A 20,881-nucleotide genomic window follows, 5' to 3' on the forward strand; every position below is an offset into this window, starting at 1 on the left:
TATTGTGCTTACCCAATAGTCAAACCTCCTTCTCAAATTTTTTCCCAAACATTGACAGAGACATTGCTGGCTGATCAGAGCACACATTTCTGCCTCAGATCCAGGCTCAAATTCCCGTTGAACACAGTGCTTCTGCAGTCACCATGAATCAATTTGACTTGGCTTAGGTGCAAAATCTGCTTGTTGGCCTTGACTACACTCAGTGAACTCTGGACTGGGAACAAGTTTGTCTATGAAATATTCATCTTCTCAGGCCATCTCCAAATGTTGGTGTCATCCCAACCAAAGGCAGAGAGTGGGCGAATGCCATCGTTCTATCTCATTTCTGATATCAAAGCAGCTTCACTGGCTAAGTGGTCCCTCCCAGTCCTCCCTCTGGGACCACTGTTAATAGCAGGAATTTTCCTGGTCACCTGTTCTTGGGGATTTTCTATCTGAGCACTAAGTTGTCCCGCTTATTTGGGGTCCATGCAGGCACCTACTTCCCAGTCTGCTTGGCACTAACCACATAGTCCTCATTCCTCAGAGACGACTCGTGCTCTTCCCCTGGAGGCATTCCTTGTTGTTGGTCTCAGGAGAGGGAGCTGAACTGCCAGCTGAGTCTACCCATCAAACTGGTTGAAAAATTGTATCTGTCTCCCTTACCTTTAGAGGGTTTCGTCCAAATGTCCCTGACAACTGATGAATGGTCCAAAGCTCCATCATACCTGGCCAGAAGAAGGAAATGGGTACACTTGTCCACACCGTCCAAGCCCCTGGCAGAAAAACAAAGAAGGAATAAACAAAGGTCATAATCAAGGGGACAACATGGCTGTGTCACTCAAAAAACATCCTTGCTCTTATGCTAACTGGATATAGTGTGGGGACAAGTCACTTCAGGCCCCTGTGAGCTTTCATTTCATCTAATCTAAAAAAGAATGTTAGGCCAAATTAGTTCTAGGATTTCTTTAAAAACCTTGGAGCAAACGGTGTCGGCTTTCACAGCCTGGAGTGATTCAAAAAAAAAGGAGGAACAAGACTTGTCAGAGAACAGAGTTGTGGGTTCTGGGGGACATTCAGCTAAAAAAAGATAGCAGGCCATGATGGTCCTCCCAGGCCTTGTCCCAGTAGCATATGATCCAATGGATGACAATGACATGACTTTCATTGACTCCCTCAGGGCATCAGCCCCTTATAAGTACCTCCCAATGTTCCTTAGTGCCTACAGGGTGTCCCCATGTCTCCTCACGCCACACACAGTTCATTTTCTGGTCACCTGCCGTTTGCTTCCTCCCCCGTGGTTTGCTGCAGGTCCCCTGCAAGATAATGGGCTGGGTGCTGCCATCCCTGCCATCTCAGAGGTGCTGGAGGCCTGGGATACCAAAGAACTACAGGTTCCATGGAAATCATGTCATGGTTTCAGCTTGCACAAAGCAGTCACTGGGGAATAAGTTCAGGGACTTGATTTGGAAATAAGATACAAACAGAAGTCCTCTTTTTCCTCTCCACAGGCCTCCCAAGAAGTCCAGCAGGGGCCAAAGTGTGGGGTGAATCCAATCGTGAACCATTCACCAGGACGTGCTCAGAATTGCTCCTTTCCTCCTGCAATCAAAGCTTGGTTTGCAGGTCAGGTGTGTGTGCCTGGTTCCTTCTTCCTTCAAGATGATATCTTTCCCAGGAGGCCCCACAGCCTGTGGTACACACAGTCTCCTAACAGGCCCACGCTGCAGTTCACCAGGCCTGCTCAGACATGTCCAGGCCAGGCCTGGGCTTAAGCTGGGGCTCCCTGCACACTTAATATGTAACAGCCTGCCAGGGTGCGGAGGCACTGTGTTTACGTGGCCCAGCTACCAGAAGACCAGTCAGAGGAAGCCACAAAGAAACAGAGATTGTTTTCCTTATATGTGAAGGCAAAAATCTAATAGATCTCTCTGTACTGGAGTGAAATTCCTCAGCGGGTCATGAGTACCCTGTAATGTGAACCACTAAACCATTTAGTGAGATGTCTGAGTGTCAGACATCCAGCCCCGGAAATCTGTATGTCTAACATTGTTCACTAATGGGAAAGAACTGCTTAAATTGTCCTGGAATAAAAATCCCAGGCACCAGCCTTATTGCCCAGAAAGAAGAGCCACCGAATTCTCCTTCAGAGTCCCGTGGTCAAGGCTGAGACCCTCTTGGCTCACAGATGAAAGAATGGGGGATAGTGGCCAGGACCCTCTGCAACTCTCAAGCCTATCTCCATGTGATTGGGTCCAAAGAAGATACGCTGAGTATGATCACATGTTTTGGAGTCAAGTTTGTCAGGAGAAGAGGTGATTCAGGGAGCATGGTAGCTACATTTGAATGTACTAAGATGCCGGGTTTCTGTGCTCATGACTAAAAGGCTCAGGGGTCACTCCAGTTAAACTGGGCTAACTGGGCTGTGCAAAATAACCACTCAAGAGAAACAAATAGCTTTTTCTTTGGGGTCGCTGTGACGGCTCCTCTGACCTTAAGGGTCCGCAGGAAGAGAGAGAGAGAGAGAGAGAGAGAGAGAGAGAGAGAGAGCACATGCTGACCCCTTTTATTGAGGGAAGTTATTCAAATGAGGCAAGGGGTCAGGTTTCAGGGGGCTGAGTATCTTCATGATGTCCACTGTCAGCAGGTTGACTGACACCTGGGTAGGCCACACCCAAAGGCACAGTAAGAGAAGGGGACACACACAAGGCACTTCCATGGAAGATTCTATCCTAAACAGGGCAAGGGGTAATATTACAAAGGAACAGGTGAGCGTAACTTCACCCATGGGGCTGTAGCAAGACACACCCATGCACGAGACAGCGACCCTCACACCCAAGAAGGGTGGGGAAAGCTCTGCCACATTTCTGCTACTGAGCGCCTCAGCACCCAGCCAGGGAGTGTAACCCAGTCATGTGTAAGGTTGGTCTCCCACACTAAGAGCTGCGTGAAGCAGAAGTGCATTCAGGTTGTCAAGTTCAGGAAGTAAAAGTTCACATGGGATCTGAGTCAAAGCACTTGGATTGAGCTATACTGCCCCTCACGTGCAAACTCTCTCGGCCTCCTGTTCCTCAACTGTAAAGTCACCCAATGACCGCACATCACAAGGTCATTGTGACAAATCAAGATGATCATTTGATAGTGCATTGTGAACTGTAATTGGTGTCCCCAAGCTGAGCTCTTCAAGTGTGCCTTGTTCAGCTCTCTATACCCAGTTCCTGGCACCCCTCCTGATGTATATCATGCCAGTATTCAATAAATGGCCATTGAATGAACTTGATGTTTGTCCAGAGGACAGAAGGCAATCAATAGTTAAAGGTCCTAAGGAAGGTAAATCTGTCTTTAACTTAGAGAAGTTCTATCTCACAGCCAGAGGAGTTCACCAGGCTCATACAGAGGCAGAGAGCTCTGTTCCATGGAGAAGTTCAATCCCAGAGCCTCAGACAAAGCCAGAAATGCTCTACAGTGAATTCTCCTCCAGGACATGAGAAATAGAGAGTAGAGAAGCCACACCAAGGAACAGACTCTTCACTGAAACACTGTCTTCCTCACCAGCCCAGAAACTCGGCTCCCACACACATGAGCACCTTAGCACCAACAATTCAAGTTGAGGCCTCACCACAATCAGAAAGCACTATATGCCATGCACCTTTGAGATACCCACCAACAACAGCAAATATAATATCTGCTCACATCAGGTTTACCAGAAAACTACGCTATCTCCCTAGACCTCTGAATCCAACATGCTATAATGGTGGGACTCTTCACTTAAGCAACCGCTCCAGATAAGCACCAGATTCATTCATTCATTCAAGTGTTAAATAAACACATAATCTATGACAGGAACTGTATTGGAAGGTGGGGAGGTAAGGACAGGAGCTGAATCATCAGAGATGGCAGCAAGAGTGGGGTACAGCAGTTGGCAAAACAGATCTGTTCTTTCTCAGGGACCTGCAAATCCATCAGGGTGCTAAGGTTGATTGCCCACTCCAAAAATCACATGGAGATTTAATTGACACTGTGAGAGTGCTGGTATAAGGTCCTTGCTTAGCATCTGGACAGTTACCTTAAGTGACAGACCCATTTTAAAAAAAAATTCTGCTTTCCTGCCCAAGGGCATTTCTGAGAAAGGCTCACCACTCCCTCCTACCAACCCAACCCCTAACCACCTGCATTAGGACCCCCTGGGCTCTGATTCCTGAGCCTGCCCCATAAAAGTCCCAGAACCCAATCCTGTTTTGCCTCTCTCTGCTATAAAGAGATGGCCTTTATTTGTCAGCTCTGAAAAACAAACTCTGGTGTGTATCTCTGCCTGGTCTCTCTCTTTCATTTCTCACTTGTCCATATTTTGTTCCTCGCTTTCCCTTCAAAGGGATGGTAGGCCTCTCAAGAGGTGATCAGGTCATGAGGCTGGTGACTGGGTTAGATTGTTATCACAGGTTTAGGTTAATTGTCAGGAGTGGCTTTATTACAGAAGCAAGTTCAGCCTCCTCAGGGCCCTTGCTCCTGCCCTCTTACACTCATGCACTCTTTTGTCACGAGATGCCCTCTGTTGTGTTATGATGCAGCATGAAGCCCTCACCAGACTCTGCCGACATCTCGATAGTGGACTTCCCAATCTCCAGAACCATGAAAAATAAACTTCTGTATTTTGTAAATTATCCAGTCTGTGGTATTTGTGTTATAGCAATACAAAACCGACTCAGATACAGGGAAACAAGCATTATGTAATAAATAAGTACATAATTACACACTGTGATAAGTATTAAGAAAGAAAAGCAAGGGAGTATGGAAGGTCCATCATGGGGGCCAGAGTCAAGAAAAGACTTCTCCAAGGATACAGCATCTATGCTGAGACCTGAGGGCTGAGTCCAGGTAAACCAGCTGGAGAGCCATGTGAGGCTGTCCTGGTGTTTTGAGGTGGTCCAAAGGTGAAAGAAGGCATGTGCGGTTGGAAATTGTGAGCAGGCGGGGGCTTTTCTAACTTATTCTAAATGCAACGGATAACCAGCAAAGAAGGATGAGAGCAGATTCATGCCTTTAAAAGATTACCTAGAAGATGGGTTTGGAAGGGACCCAAGAACACAGGCCTTTGAAGTTATATTGTTGTTTAGCAGAGGGGGGCGGCTGATGGTGACTTGCACAAACGTGGGGTAGTGGCACCAAGGTCCTAACAAAAATCGATTCTACTTGAGCTCCCACCTACAAGAAGAGGTAAAAGAGCAAAGGAGAAAACAATCCTGTGTGCTTAGGGAAAATTATGGGAATAAATTTAAAGCAATCCTAAAGTCTTAGAGCATCTGACGACATATAATTAAAGTAAAAGGATAGATCTTAAGCACAGATCGTTCACATAGCCTCAAGCCACTACTTAAAGGAAAAAAGAATAGAAGGAAATACACCACTATGTTAACAGCCATCATCTGGAGCTTTTTACTTCCATCTTTGTGTTTCTGTTTGTCAAGTAGCTTGCCATTATTTACATGTTTCTTCTGTAATCAGGAAAAAATATCCATAAGTTAATTTTAAAAATAATCGGGTTGCCTTCTCACGTTCTGGGTGTGTCAATGGGAAAGATTTCAAGGGTCCTCTGGGACTTCATCTTCCTGTGCAGACTGATGTCCTTCCCCAGGGAAATCAAGGCAGAGGCACCGCAACACAGTGACAGCAGAGTCACACTCTCAGCAATTCCTTTCACTTGGACAAAAACACAGACCTGTCCTCACTTTCCTCTGCTTCCCTGATAACAGACACAGTTCCTCTGTGTAGCCTAACAGGGCCTCCTGGCCACGCCCTCTCAGAGAGATGGCTCCCCTCGGAGCCACCTTGTCCCTGGCTCCTGAGCTGCTGCCCACTGGACCAGTTGTACCCATCTGAGTCCAGTTAAGCCAACTGGACTTTCTCTCAAGAATGTAGAATTGAGACAATTAGACTAAATTAGAGAATGATAGTATTTAAACAAAAATCTGGCCCTGTAGCACTGAGACACACGTGATGCAGAGCAAGTCAAAGGCATAAAAATGTATGGCTAACTATCCCCCTGCCCCAGGAATCCAAGAGGGGAACGAACGATGCAGGAACAGAGAGGGAGGTAAGAGACCTCGTGGCTCTGTGGCAGGCAGAAAGAGCAGCTTCAGCTCGGGGTTACACTTCCGTTCCCCAGATGGTCTATCTCTTAATTGTCTGCAAGATGGGATTTTGCCTCTTCTCAATAAATCTTGTTTGCCTGAAATTAGGGAGTTTTTCTTCCTTATAACCAAAGAGCTTCAACTAAGAATTTCCCTTCTACAGATGTTTCAGTGTTGCAAAAGTAATATATCCAGTAGAAACCCATACTTCCAACTTTGAATTTTGACCTTTTCCCAAGCCAGTGATAGGCACTATAATCCTCCTTCGCCAGCTCCCAGGCAGCTGTGCAGTCATGAGAGAACATTATATACTCTACAGTGGACTATGTTGCTAAGAACGGAGGGTAAAGCCGGGTTTGGTGGCCCACACCTATAATCCCAGAGGCTCAGGAGGCTGAGACAGGAGGATTGCGAGTTCAAAGCCAGCCTCAGAAACAGCGAGATGCTAAGCAACTCAGTGAGACCCTGTCTATAAATAAAATACAAAATAGGGCTGGGGATGTGGCTCAGTAGTTGAGTGCCCCTGATTCCAATTCCTGGTACCNTTCCTGGTACCAAAAAAAAAAAAAAGAGTGGAGGGTGGATAGATTGGATATAGTAAATGTGTTTTCAATTTAACAATATTTTCCACTTAGGAGGGGTTTATTGGGACTTCTCCCCATGGTACAGTCAAGGAGCATCTGCATTCCACTAACAACCCAACTTATTATCTGTCTACAGATATTCCACCCTACTGATAATCAAGCCCACCACCCATGCCATGGGCTAGAGTCTCTTCCCCTTGCCCAGGGCTCCCTCCATCCAAAAGGTCCCACCACCCAGCCAGGTCAAGCCAAGCTGCAGCTCCAAGCTAGTGCAGCATCTGCACTCTACAAATGAAACAAACCAAGGTCCCCTGCAACCCCCTTCAAGGACCATCTTGCACCACCCTCAGGAAGCACACAGTGCCCTGTGACCTCTCAATCTGCCCACAGGCAGAGGTTTGCCCCTGGGGAGAAGCCCCTGCAGAAGGGCCAATGGCCTAGCTGCCACTGCCTCAAGCCAGAGGAGAGAGGGAGTTTGACAGCTCCAAGGTAAAGCCTCTTTTTATTAAGACAACACAGCAAACTTTTTTAACCACAGCTGACATCACTCTAATAAATCACCATCATGTCTTGTGGGATAGAAAAAGCCAAAACACTGTCACATTTGATTTTGCTGGCTACTCGAGTCTCGAGAACAAACCATGTGTTTTTAATCAACAACACTTTGTTTTGCATTTCTCAGACCCCAATACTCTTTAAATAGTTGCTTTTACCAGAGGGCTATTTTAAACCCAGGGCCAGCTTATTTGCAGAGGACATTAAGAAACAGAACACCATGTTACCGGCTCCGAAGGCTTATCCCCAGCACTTTCTCTTCTGTGATGATTATGTATTATGAGGTTGTATCTGTCTATTTCAGAGGGGGGCTTTCCTCTCCCCTCTTTGGGAATTTAATTAGATGTCTTCCCAGAAAGTTGGAGTTTTTTGGTTTCTCTAACAGGCAACCCGACTGGGTTATGGGAAAACAGCAAACTTCCAGCCAAAGGAAACAGAGAGAGTCACATCTGGAACTAGGATTCCAAAGGAGGTGGCAGAGGAGGGGGACTGTTGGAAGGGAAAGAAGCAATAAAACAAGATTTCCGGAATGGCACATGTCAATTTCTGCATGCACACAGGCCCCAGACCTCTCCGAGGTGGATGTGCTCCGGCAAGCCGAAGGAGGCTTGCATGGTGTTCCTTTTTATTTTGCTGGGAATGGGTGGCACCTCGAGGCAAGAATAAGCCTCAGGAAGCTGTCAGTGAAAGCAGCCACTTGCCTGACTGTTGGATATGCCAGGACCTTGACAATGATTGACAGCTGGGTTCATCTTGTCCAGACATCTGTCTCTAACAACACCTGACTTGACAAAGACAACAAAAAGGGACCAAGACACAAGATCCCAATCTAAACTAGAGAAAAACTCCATACTATTTGCTGAACAGTTCACTTAAGCCCAGTTGAATGGTGCAGTCAAAAATACAGGCATGGCTACTATTTGATTCTGGTGTCAACTGCCACCCCTCAGCCAAATGGTAAGATTTTGATTACGTGGTCTTTTTTTCCTTGAGTGACTACTGAAATCCTCTGATACAGATCACATCAGGGTTTTCCTCTGGGGTGGCCTGGATCATTCAGCCTTTGCTGATCAACTCATGCTGCACAGGGTAGCTGATAACACTCAGACCTGTTGGACATCAAACTCCTCTTTTCTAGGGCCTTAGCAGATTGTTCACCTGCAAAGGACTCTCCACCATGCAAAGTTCATTCTTTAATGAAGAGTCTTCAGCTATATGCTCTGGTTATTCCTTTTTCTTCTTAATATGCTGTAAATTCATGAAATATAGCATACGCATGAAACTGCTCCATGAAAAACTCACTCTGACAATGTCCACTACAAAAGTGCCTGCCCCTAAGCATGTTCTGCAACTGTGCTTTATATAATTGCATATTGTATGTTATGTGTATATAAGTAATTTATATCCATCCCTGTCATTTGGGGAGGGGAGAATCCTCCAGGCTGAGTGCTGTCTGGAAGACCCTCTGCCATTATCAGAAGCCCTTTGTTCCACAGTCAGTTCTCTCCCCCTCCAGCCAAAGCATCCCTGGGTTTAGCTGTTCATCTGTAGGCTCACTGGGTTTTGCTGCATTAGCACTCCAGGTATGAGGGTTCCATTTGATCATGTAAGTATATTGGCAGTGACTATTTACAAGCCCAGGCTAGGAATTACTTTTCCAATTGAGTATTACAAATAGGTGTTCAAACTTGTGACCTGGGTCCTTAATGTTCTGTGGCAAATGCTTTCATTTATTTCATTACCTTCTAGAATAAACTAGGAAGCCTGGAACGATAACGAAATGTTGGAAAATATCTTCTGGTTGCTATTTTATAGGTATACAAGACTAGATTTAGAAGGAGGTAAGTGGGTGTAAGAATGTGTGTGTGTGTGTGTGTGTGTGTGTGTTGCAGCTTCCAGGATTGACACTAGGCAGTCACCTTTAGGCAAGCCTCAATTGTCTCTCAATTGTCTGCAACCACTGACTTCCCAGGGTCTCCAATCCAGGGCCATGATGCTCTCCAGGTGCATGGAGGTATAGGGTTAGGGTTAGGAAAACATAGAGATTTGTTTCTCAAAGTGTGGTCCATAAAATTGTGGTATTTGCCTTCCAGTTAAAAATGCAGACTGGGGTTGTGTCTCAGTGGTAGAGCGCTTGCTTAGCACGTGTAAGGCACTAGGTTTGATCCTCAGCACCACATATAAATAAATAAAATAAAGGTATTGTGTCCAACTACAACTAAAAAAGTTTTTTAACTTATTTTTTAAAATGCAGAAATTCTTCAACCCCACACTTACTAACTCAACATGCATTGCCATAAGATCCCTAACTGATGGTATAAACCCTATTTGAGAAGCATTAGTATTTCTTAACCCTACATGTTATAATCCATGAGGACAGTTATAACACTATTGATGCCAAGCTTTTAACTTCAGACTAACAAAATCAGAATCTCTAGAGGTGGGGCTTAGGCATTAGAATTTTACCTATCCCAGTCATTTCAATATCCAGCCAGGGTGAAGACAGTTAAAAAAAAAAGGATAATTATTTATTGATCATCTACTATATGCCAAACACTGGTTAGGAATTTTACAGAGGTTTTCTTTATTTTTTATTTTTTAATTTTTTTTTAAAGAAAGAGAGAGAGAATTTTAATATTTATTTTTTAGTTTTTCGGCAGACACAACATCCTTGTTTTGTATGTGGTGCTGAGGATCGAACCCGGGCCGCACGCATGCCAGGCGAGTGAGCCACCGCTTGAGCCATATCCCCAGCCCGGGTTTTCTTTATTTTTACCACAACCCTAGAAGGGTAAGCATTATTCTTTCTGCATCAGAGATACCAGGTCTTATATCCCAAAGGTCTCATGCCCAAGTAGGCATTTGAACCCAGAGCCTTGAGCTCTGGGCACCACCCATTCAGTGTACAAATGACAGCTGTGTCCCCACACTGGCAGTCACCTTTAGGCAAGCCTCAATTGTCTCTCAATTGTCTGCAACCACTGACTTCCCAGGGTCTCCAATCCAGGGCCATGATGCTCTCCACGTGCATGGAGGTATAGGGTTAGGGTTAGGAAAACATAGACAAAACAAATGACAGCTGTGTCCCCACACTGGAGGACTACTTACAAACAGGAGCAAAAAGCTATGAAGCTCCAGGAAGCCCAGAGTGGAGGAATGCAATGTCCTACTTATAAATCAGCAAACAGTGAGTGGCAAGAGCACCAACATGAGAGTGCTGCCACTGCCCAGCTGGGGATCTCCTGGACCATGTCCTGCCAAGAAAGGCCAGTGCAGCAGTCCATAGTCTGAAAGACCAGCCACCCAGGGGGAGCTTCCCAGGGCTCCTGCCTAGTAGCATCCAGAAAAGCCAGGTCAGTCGGGTGAAGGATTTCAGCCGGGTTTAATGGGACATTTATGAGCAAACCGTACTTATTAGTAAACAATAATTATAGGAGAGCAAGTGCCCCAGGGGGAGCAGGTAACATGAGGCCCCTTTTTTCTAATGCCCTCCATGTGCAAACCCCATTTGGAATTAAAACATCCCTGCTGTCAACAGGAGTGTTTAAAGAGACCTGGATTTCTGTAATATAAGCAGTAATTCTGATGTCTACTGTTAATTGAAGGCTTCATCATTTACAGGGTGCTTTCACATACACTAATGCATTTAATCCTCACAACGAGCCTGTGAGGCAAGTATTTTTATTCATCTCATTTTTAGATGAGGAAGCTGAAGCTCTGGGGATATGAGGTGGCAAGCCCAAGGTCACGCAGCTTGTGACTGAGTCACAGAGATGGAATTTGAATTCAGGCCTTCAAGGCTGATGCCATTCGTGCTGGGGTACAGCGGACTCTCAGACCACTGTATGTATCATCAAAACCCCAATCCCACCAGAAAGCTTGCCTTTCACTTCTGGAATTTTCTTTGCTACTAGTCATTGGAACCTGCATCTCTAACAATCTACATCCTGTGTCCTGGCTGAATTCTTGGGAGACATTCTTATTGTTTCCATGTATGTACCTTTTCTAAGATCTAAGGTGGTTATGAACAGCTCTTCAGCAGCCTGAAAGGAAAACAGCCAACTTTAGGCAAAACTTAAAGTTTACCCCTAAGCACACACAGAGACAGACAGACAGACAGACAGACAGACACACACACACACACACACACACACAGAGTTTCAATAGCATACTGGGTTTCAATACCCTGTTTCAGGGTAATGATTTTTAAGTTGCCCCTAGATTTAGTGGAGGGGAGGGATGGGGGGAGAGTCATAAGCAAAAGTTATCATGAACACTTCAAAAATGGCTACAAAGTTACCCACGTCATCACCACCTTGCAGAAGATTAAGGAATCTGGGAACAAATTAGCCTGGTGTAGACAGTGACTTAAGGAGAAGTCTCAGGGAGGAGTCAGAGAAGCCAGCAACTTTAAATCCTGTAAAGTTTTTTTTAATCAAGTTACACTATTATTTGAAATTGGCAGGACACCAATGGATTTAGTCCAAAGGCATAATTTATGACTTTTTTTTTTTTTCGGTTTTCTTTTTTAAGGGCATTAGTGTTTTAGTTCCTTTTTTCCTTCTTGAAAGTTTTNTTTTTTTTTTTTTTTTTTTTTGGCAATATGTCGCCTTCTTTTCTCAAATCTGTTTCCATCCAACAAGTATAAAATGGAGCCAGTTTGAAGGGGCCCTGCACCTCCCTCTCCTCACACCCCCAGAAAGAGCTTGCTCCTGCATTAAACTAGCCAGCCCTCTAGCCACGAGCCACTTAGCACAAATTTGTGCAGTAGTTTTCTTCTCCAACTGATCCTCCTTAAAAGTTCAGTTATTCCCTCGTGCAGAGGGCGGGGGCTGTTCCTCCTCACTGAATCACCCCAAGATTATGGGTGAACTTTCCCCCACAAATGGCCTTCCTCCATTCCCTAGCAAACCTCTCCCTCAGGGCCTTTGTTCCCACAGGCCTCACATCTCCAGGAGCCCCATGCCCTTTGTAGTTCCCCCTGCCCTTCCCTGCTTCCCCCACGCCCCACCCTGACCCTCCCAGCCCCGCTGAGGGCCGCTCTCCCTGGCCTCCCTGCTTCCTTCTCAGGAGCAGGCCTCGGGTGCCCTGGGAGTACACACATTCATGCAACTCCCCTCCCACAGGCCCTGAGAAATCCTGGAGATCAAAGAGCTCGGCAGCGGGGCCAGGTGTCCGTCCTCTGCCACAGGCCACGATTAATCAAACCGCCCAACTCACAGGGAGATCAAACCCGGCACCCCGCCAGCTGTTGGTTAAAGCTGGCCTTCAAGTTGCCCTCATTAAATTGCCTTCCCCTCTTTCTTGCTGACTCCTGTCCCGTGACCATCTATCTCTTGGATCTTTCTCTGGGAGCTTTCTTCCTCTCTCTTTCCACCAGTCCCTCAGTTTCTGTTTTTCTCTCATTCTTTTCTTCTTCCTGTCTTTCCCCCCACCGCCAGACACTTCTTCCTCTATCTACCATCTCTCCCTCCTTGTTCCTCCCATTAACTCTGTTCCACTCATTCAAACTTCCACGGCCCTCAGACTCTTGCCTGGAGACTCCCTCCTGGACCCTCCTGCTCAGCCTCTGAAGTTCCAAGAAAAGAAGTGGTCTGGGGCTGCTGTGTGCCAGCTGCAGGGTGCAAGGCCACGGGGGCTGCTGGGAGAGTGGATTTCTCCAGGTCAGGGGAGTTCACGGAGGCTGACCTGAATTCTCAGATGGCCCTCTGCAGCAGGCACAGGCTTCTCCCATGCACGCCAGCACACGCACACAGGCACACCATGTCTGGGCTACTGTTTGCTTCCTGTTTTCCAAAGGCCCCTAAGCCCACAGAGGGAGCTTCTCAATGCAGCATCCCTTGTGGGACCAGCTTCCCCGCCTCACCTTGGTACAGATTATAAGCCCCCACATGGGAGAATCAGTTTCACCTGGAACAGGAAACAGGGAGTAATCTAGGTATGGAAAAAGGTCCTTCCTTTTTTTTTTAAGTTGCTGATGGACATTTGTTTTATTTATTTATATGTGGTGCTGAGAATCAAATCCAGTGCCTCACACATGCCAGGAAAGCTCTCTATCACTGAGCCCCAACCTAGCCCCTGAAAGGTCCTTTCTTTTCCTATCATCTCTACCCAGGAAGAGGAAGGATGGAAACGTTGGATCCTGACTTCTTGCTCAGCTGATGTGTTGAGAATATTTACTCCAGTTGTCAGGGAATTGTTTTTACACACTTTTTCTTACAACAAACACTGGCAAACGAAAAAGAAAAAAAAAATAAAGAAATAAAGAAGGAAAAGAAAAGAAAACACAGGCTTCAGAGTACTGTCCTCTTTCTCAGTCTCGCTCTATATACATCTATGTATTTTTTTAACTTGTTTTTCATTTTAGTGGTTCTAAGGCGCACAGGCGTGAGAAAACACAGATGGAGAGGAGCAGACAACGTTGTCGCTGTGCGCAGAAGACATCACACCATGTTATAGATTCTCAGAAGTCTTGGAAGACCTCAGGATGCAGAATGGGGTTTTTTTTTTTTTTTGTTTCAGTTTGGGTTTTTTTTTTTAACCCCCCTTTTCTCCTTTACAGAGTTGGAAGTATCTCCTCCTTTCCTTTCCCCTCTCGGTTCTATTTCTATGCCTCTGGCATCACCTGCTGCTGCTGGGAACACAGAGTCCCTTGGCCCCGGTGGCTGGGTCACTGGGCTGCCCCGGGTTTGACCCCACCTCTACCTGCGCGTGTTTCCCCAGCTGTGGAGAGGCGAGCTGGTGGGAGGAGAAGCCATCCATCAACTCCAGCGGCAGAGGCCTGAATGAGGGCGGGAAGGGTCAGGCATGGTGCACACTTGAGCATGGTGCAGGGGGTGAGGGGGGCTACAAATTGTTGAGATTTCAGTGCTGGGCTTGATGGATGGTACAGAATGAGGGGCAAGATGCCGTCCCCCCAAGCCTGCTCTGGCACCAGGACATAGCCTGAGCTCCTGGTCTCCACTGACTTCCTCCCAGTCCACCCCCACCCACCCCCTTCGCCCTGGCTTTCTTTTTGCTGCCTGCTCACAGCCCATCCGTCAAACTATGCCCCGAAGCTGACCTTTTGCAGAGAACAGCCAGCCTGAGAGAACCATTTCTTGCTGAAACACCTCACCAAGGAGTTTTATTAATGCTGGCAGGCCCAGCAGTAAATGGTGTGGCACGGCTACCTCACAGTCTCCTGTGCCTGCCTCCTCACCTGCGAGTTTTTTTCAGCCTTAAGCAAGAAGGAAGAGTGTGGGGCCAGATTGCTTTAGCAGAGTTCCTGGTTTTCTTGCTCAGCGCCAAACCCACTTCCGCCCCAGGTAGGCCCTGCGGGGTCTCGCAGTCACCTGTAGAGTTGTGGGTGCTTGCCTCTCTGAGATTCATGGGTCTATAAGGTTCCCTCTTCGCCTCTTAAAAGTAATGACAGAGTTTCAGGAGAGGCTCTGTGGCCTCCTGCTGAGAAAAACTAAAACTTGACTGAAAAGACCAGAAATCTTTGCTGGCAGCATGAGCTGCAGTAGGGAGGACAAGTGCTCAGGGACTCTGCAGGGGAGGGACACGCAGTTGGGCAGTTTCAAGCTGGCCCGGGGACCTGTCCATCTCATTGGGGTTTCTTTTTCAGAGACCACACAGGTTGCCAGTCGCGCCATTGCAGCAGCACAATGGAGCAGAGAGTAGGGACGGACGTGTTGAGGCGAACAGGGATGGGAGATGTTTAATAGAATTACTCTTAGGCTTCGAGTTAATGAATCACAACTGCAAGAAATCATGATAATCCAGTAGGCATTAGTGACAGATTAGCTTCAAAGCTGCCATAAAAGTGCCATAATGCTTACCTAACGGCATGATTAATTCTCCCAGTACATAATGGCTTTATGGAGGAACCAGGCACCAACAGAGCCTTGATGGAAAGCCACACAGAGATCCCAGGGCGCCAAGGGCATCCCCACCCTGCCCAGCCTGTGTGGCTTCCACTCCGCCTGGAGGCGACTCCCCAGATTGTGTCAGACAAAGCAGCAACTCAGCTGTACCCAGAGCTGGCTCCCAGGGCTGTGCCCTTCACTGAGTGGCAGCTATCCCAGCGGACTAGGAAGTGGCACCACCCCAACCTCCAAGACAGGCATTTCCTATGACTAACGCTCGTGCCTGAAGAGCCCCATCCCATTCCCTTCCTCAAAAGATCAGTGTGGAGAGATCTAGAAAGAATGCTGGACCAGGACACTCTTCCTGACTCCACTCCTCACTTAGCTGTGTGACCTAGCAAGTTCTATAACCTTTCTGGATTCAGACAGCCAAGCTCTGCTCCTACATCCTTAACCACCAGAATGCCTCCCTTTAATGGCACCTAATATTTAGCAATCACTAAATTGTGCTCCAGGTATAATACAAATCCTTTTATATATATTATTTCATTTACTGCTCCCCAAAATCTTCTGAGATAGTTATGGCCACTATCTTCACTTTACAGATAGGGAGAGTGAGGCTTGGACAGGGAAGTAACTAGCCCACAGTCAATCTAGGATTGACAGGCAGGATTCTCTAGCTCCTTGCTCTTCTACCAGCCCTCTAAGACCACCAGTCCAACCTCAGGGGAGATCCCCCTGTGAGGTACTGAGCACCACCTTCTAGAGGAAGCTATGAGGAAGACATCCTTAGCAATTCTTAATTCCCTGCCCCATCCACCATGCAATGGGAAAACCAGAAACGCAGGAGATCTGGACTTCATCTTCACCTTGACACTGTGGATCCTGTTCTGATAGCATTAACTGGGGCACTTAACTTCTGTAGGTCTATGTGTCAACTTCTCTTCTGGACAAAGGGAATAATAATAATACCACCTTGTCACCACAGGGAGCTGAGGGTCTTGACCCCTGGAGGCTAGGATCCTCTTTTCACAACTCCCTCTAGAGTCCAGTCCTCTTTTGTGACGCAGACGCACATGCTGCTCCCGAGGCTCTCACTGTGGCCTGCCCGTCTTCCCATAAATATGGAGGCAATTAGCACGAAGCCCAGGTCCAAAGGGAATTCTCAGAGCCATGTTCATCTTCATAATGTTGAAGAAAACCCCTCAGGAGGCCTGAGTCACTGCTGAGGCGGGCGGGCTGTTTCTGGTCTGATTAACTAGGGCTCCCGGAGAGGCATGCAGCACTCCCTCCAGCAGCCCTCCCACCAGCCCACACCACTCCCAGGGCTCCCGCCATGTGAGGCCTCCCATCAGGCCTCCACTGAGAAGCAGCAAAAAATGGAGGTTTGGTTGCCTCCTGCCAAAGCATCAGCATGCTTCAAACTTTCCCAAGAATCAAATGGCAGACCATCACTCAATCAGCAAATATTTACTTCTCCAGGCCAACATGGGGGAAAGGCCAAAGGGATTCACTTCATCCCTTTGCACCCCTGAATCCCAAAATGGACCCAAGGCTCACACCACTGGTGGCAACTATGTTGAGGCTCTGGGTAGTTTTTCCTGAAGGTGACTACCTTGGCCATGACCCATGCATCTCTCAAAGCCCATTCCCTTGTCTGAGCTAACTGCCCGACGTGTGTCAAAGTGGACCCTGTCACTGAAGCTACAAAGTCATCAAATTTCAGTTTTGGAAGAGACATCCAAGAGATTTCTTCAGCCCCTTCTGCTACCCCCCATCTGCTATGAACTCCTCTTTAGTCAAATATATAGTTCTTATTTCAACATGCTATGCCCAGTGAAAGCTCAATAAATATTTATTGATGGTGGTATCCATGATGAATTAACAGCCAAATCTATAAAATTCAAGTTTCATACAAGGAGAGATCCTGGTGGGAAAGAAACTGCTACATAAAGTTTAAAATTTTTCAAAACGACAAGTGCTCACACACAGGCACACACACACACACACACACACACACAGGCACACCATGTTCTCTGCCCCAACAGAGAATCATATTGGCAAACAAGAAACGGCCTCTGGATGGAACACTCATGCCTTCAAGTTGAATGTGAAGGGCATGCTCAGATTCTCTGAGGTCAAGCAGCCCAGCCTGTAGGAAAGAGCCTGACCCTAGGTCCAGAGTCCCCTTCTATCTCCTTCTAGCACCAAGAACCAGTGAATTTCCTGTTCTAATGAAACAAAATAGCACTGCTGAGTGCTTTCTCAGGTCTCACAAGTGAGCTAAAGTGAATGCAGTCACATATACAAGTTTGCAGATACTAAAACTTAAGAAGGACAGGTAGCTTATACTAGAGTTTTCAAAATGATAGTTACTTTGGTTTGAATCTGAAATGTTCCCCCAAAAGCCTATGGGTTAAAGCCTTAGTCCCCAGATTAGCACTATTGGGAGGTGGTGGAAATTTTAAATATAGGGCCCAGTTGGAGGTCTTCTGATCAAAGGGGACATAGATTTTGGACCTCAATCTCTTCTTCTTTTTCTCTGTTGCTTCCTGGCCAAGAGGTGAATGGATTGCTCTACAACGGTCTCCTGCCATGATGTTGTTATGGTTTGGATCTTTATTGTGTTAGGCAATGCAAGAATGTTCAGAGGTGAAACAATTAGATTATGAGAGCTATAAACAACAAAACCAGTGGTTTGTTGTTTGCTCAGATTATATCTGAGCCTGATCCATATCCACAGATTCTCTCTTACTGGAGGAAGCTGATTTGAGCCTAGTTTTGCATTAGCCTAAATTGTCCCAATGCAGTATGCGTCAGGGCTAGTGAGGGAGGGTGGGGACAGAGCAGAAGTAAAAAGGAAAAAAAGCCATGAAAACCAAAGACAGACTCTCAAGAGGACAAACCCATCCTACCTTTTCCCCCACTACAGTCCTTCAGGCAATATAGCAAAAGATTCCCCCCAAGAAAGCTTAGGAGGGGAGCAGATTGGGAGCTGAAGATTGAGTGTCCTGGGGCTGCTTGCCTCTCCCAGTTCTCTCCTGAACTCCAAATTGTCCTGCCTGTTCAGCTCTTGTTCCTTGGTCCGTCCTCAGGAACCCTTCTATGCTAGTGGTTGATGGGCAACCTGAAATAAGAAGACAGAGAAGGGGGGGGGGGATCTACTGACAACAAACACTTTAGTAACATGGCCCAGTGCTAGGCACCCTGCTAGGTAGAGTTTGTCCCTTGGGAAGGTCAAAATATGTCCATGCATAGAAAAAGAACACCCACAGTCCTCTTGGCAATGCTCACTGGCCTCTTCCCAGCCCAGGCCTGTCCTTCCTGGCTCCTGAAGGCTGCTCATGATTCTGCTCTCATTTCTGGTGTGTGTTCCTTCCCAGAAGGGTGTCTGATCTTGTCATGGCCAGTGTTTTCCGCATAAGGGGACCTGGTACACTTTTATAGGAACCCAGTGGTTCCCTGGGGCCAGACTGTAATGCTGTCCAGATGCAGAAAAACAGAAGGGCCATTCAAAAACAACCGAAATATCAACACACTTTGAAAGCGGTCTGTTAGCACTTGTCATAAGCACAATAAACAAAACAATGAAACCATCAGAAAGTACCGTGAGACAGTCAGGCCTTAGGAACTTGGCTTTGATGACTTAGAAAAGCAAAGCGAGGGGGCAGAACCAGTTCCCACTTGGGCTGAGGCTTGTTTGTTCTGCTTATCTGAAGTCAGAGCTAACAATCCTCATCAGGATGAAAGAACCTAGAAGTTTCTCCTCTGCAACTGGCCCCTGTGCAGAAGCAGCAGAGTCTTGGGTAACTGGTCAGTTTCTGCATGTGGCCCATAAAACACTAATTTTATAATGCCACTCTCATCTGCTGAAAGGCCCTGGCTTCTCTTGTGTTCCCCCAACAAATGAGGGAACCAACAAATGAGCTCATTTGCTGGAATGCTTACCTGGCTGGCCTGGGGGAAATGTGACCTGAACTGGTAGGAGGGGACACTGGGGCACAGTTTCAGTCACTCCTTCCTCAACTGTTAGATGTCCTATCCCCAGGTAAGTCAGAGGAGAAGCCGAGGGTCTGCTGGTTCTTCCTGAGGCCCCGCTGCTGACACATTTGTCCTGTCTTTGGAGGAAGAGGCTGGGAGAGAAATGTCACCCATCCACCTGGCAGACACTGCATGCAGGCTTCCAATTTGAGTTGTAGAGCTGGGGCAGGTGCTGTCCCCCGGGTGAAATGAAGCCGCCTGCTTACCACAGTCACTCAAGGTTATTTCCCACTGTCTCCACAACTCAGGCTTTGCTTAATTCCTACAGTGGGTGCTGGCCAAGCCATCTATCAAATTACCTGCCAGTGATTAAAGCAAGCTTAGTCCGTTTGGGTGCAGTCCTCCTGCATTTTGATTCTAAGTCAAGCAAAATAGGGGATTAGCCAAAGTAGGAGGGGAAACCTGACATGGCTGTCTGCTGTGGGAGATGGGGGGCCATGGAAGCTGACGTGACCAGCTGGTGACAGTGGGGACATGGAGGCCTGAGACACGAGTTCCAGTGCTCTGCTTGGCTGGGAACCCTGGGTGGGTCTCTTGTATTCCTTCCACTCATAGATCCAGCCAGCTAGTCTACAAGGCTCTATGGGTAGATCAATCAGAAGATTCTGTTCTCCTTTCCTAATTGTGAGAGAGGAGGAGGAGGAGGGGGAGGAAGGGGAGGAGGAGGAGGAGGAGGAGGAGGAGGAGGAGGAGGAGGAGGAGGATAAACAGATGTTTGAACAAAAGAACTAAATATACACAGAGAACCCTTGCATATCCGCTCCAGACCTGAAAACTAAAGGCTAGTCTGCCATAATCCTCCTCCTTCATTGGAAAACATGTGCAATATTTGCCAGTTATGTCTGATTCCAGCAACTTCCCTGGAACAAATCAGTAGCAATTCGCAACAATTGATAAAAATCCATTAAACACCTGTAATGGGCCAAATTGCTGCCCTTTAACTACTTCAAACATCTGGATAGGTGGGAATGAGCTTGGAACCAAAGCCTCAATTTCCCAGATGCCTTTTAATCTATTGTGGAGGTAGCCTCGAAATGGAAGGTCCACCCCCTCTCCATTTCTCCTAGCCAGGTGGGGACTGGAACAGCAAGAGCTCAGGAGGCTTTGGCTCCAACACTTTCCAGAGTGGCCACCTTGCCATCCATCAGCAGCCTCCTGTGGTGTAGAAAGGACATGGATTTTTGGAGTCAGAGAAACCTGTGATGAAATCCCATCTTTTGCAAACACTAGCTGCCAGCCCAGAGAAAGCTAGTTCATTATGACTATCCCGAGGACTAAAAGAGATGGTGGTTAGCAAGGACCAGTGCGCAACCTAGCATAGAGTATATGCAATAGATACTAGCTGCCTCCTCCTCATCTCCACCCACATACAGCTGTCAATCAATCAATAGGCAAGTATTTGTTGGATGCAAATTGAGTGTTCAACACAATGGGAGTTCAAGAGACACAGATAAATAAGCCAGATTACTGCCTGGGGAGAACTCCTAGGATAATGAGGAAGATGAGAAGATCATCTAAATAGGAAATGAAAATGCTTCAACACAGAAACAGAGTAATAGTATTACAGGGAGGCAATCTAGGCCTTCCCAGGATTGCAGTTATCTACTTGGTACTGCTCTTACTGGCTAGATGACCTTGACCAATACTTAGCCCCTTCAGTCTTGGCTCCTAATCTGTAAAATGAGGAAAATGGCATCAATCTCATAATCCTGTGGTAAGGATTAAATTAAATTAAATTAAATTA

At 46.8% G+C, this 20,881-nt stretch overlaps 1 long non-coding RNA gene across 5 annotated transcripts in view; it reads right to left on the minus strand.

Annotated features, from left to right (window-relative positions):
- The window catches only part of LOC125613223, a 192,490-nt gene that overhangs the window by 131,984 nt on the left and 39,625 nt on the right, over positions 1-20,881 (minus strand). For all 5 annotated transcript variants that reach the window (XR_007343728.1, XR_007343727.1, XR_007343726.1 and 2 more), the window contains one exon: positions 646-755. This is a non-coding gene — a long non-coding RNA (uncharacterized LOC125613223). The remainder of the gene's footprint in view (positions 1-645; positions 756-20,881) is intronic.

The sequence above is a fragment of the Marmota marmota genome, unplaced genomic scaffold, assembly GCF_001458135.2.
Source record: "Marmota marmota marmota unplaced genomic scaffold, marMar, whole genome shotgun sequence".
Lineage (NCBI taxonomy): Eukaryota > Metazoa > Chordata > Mammalia > Rodentia > Sciuridae > Marmota > Marmota marmota.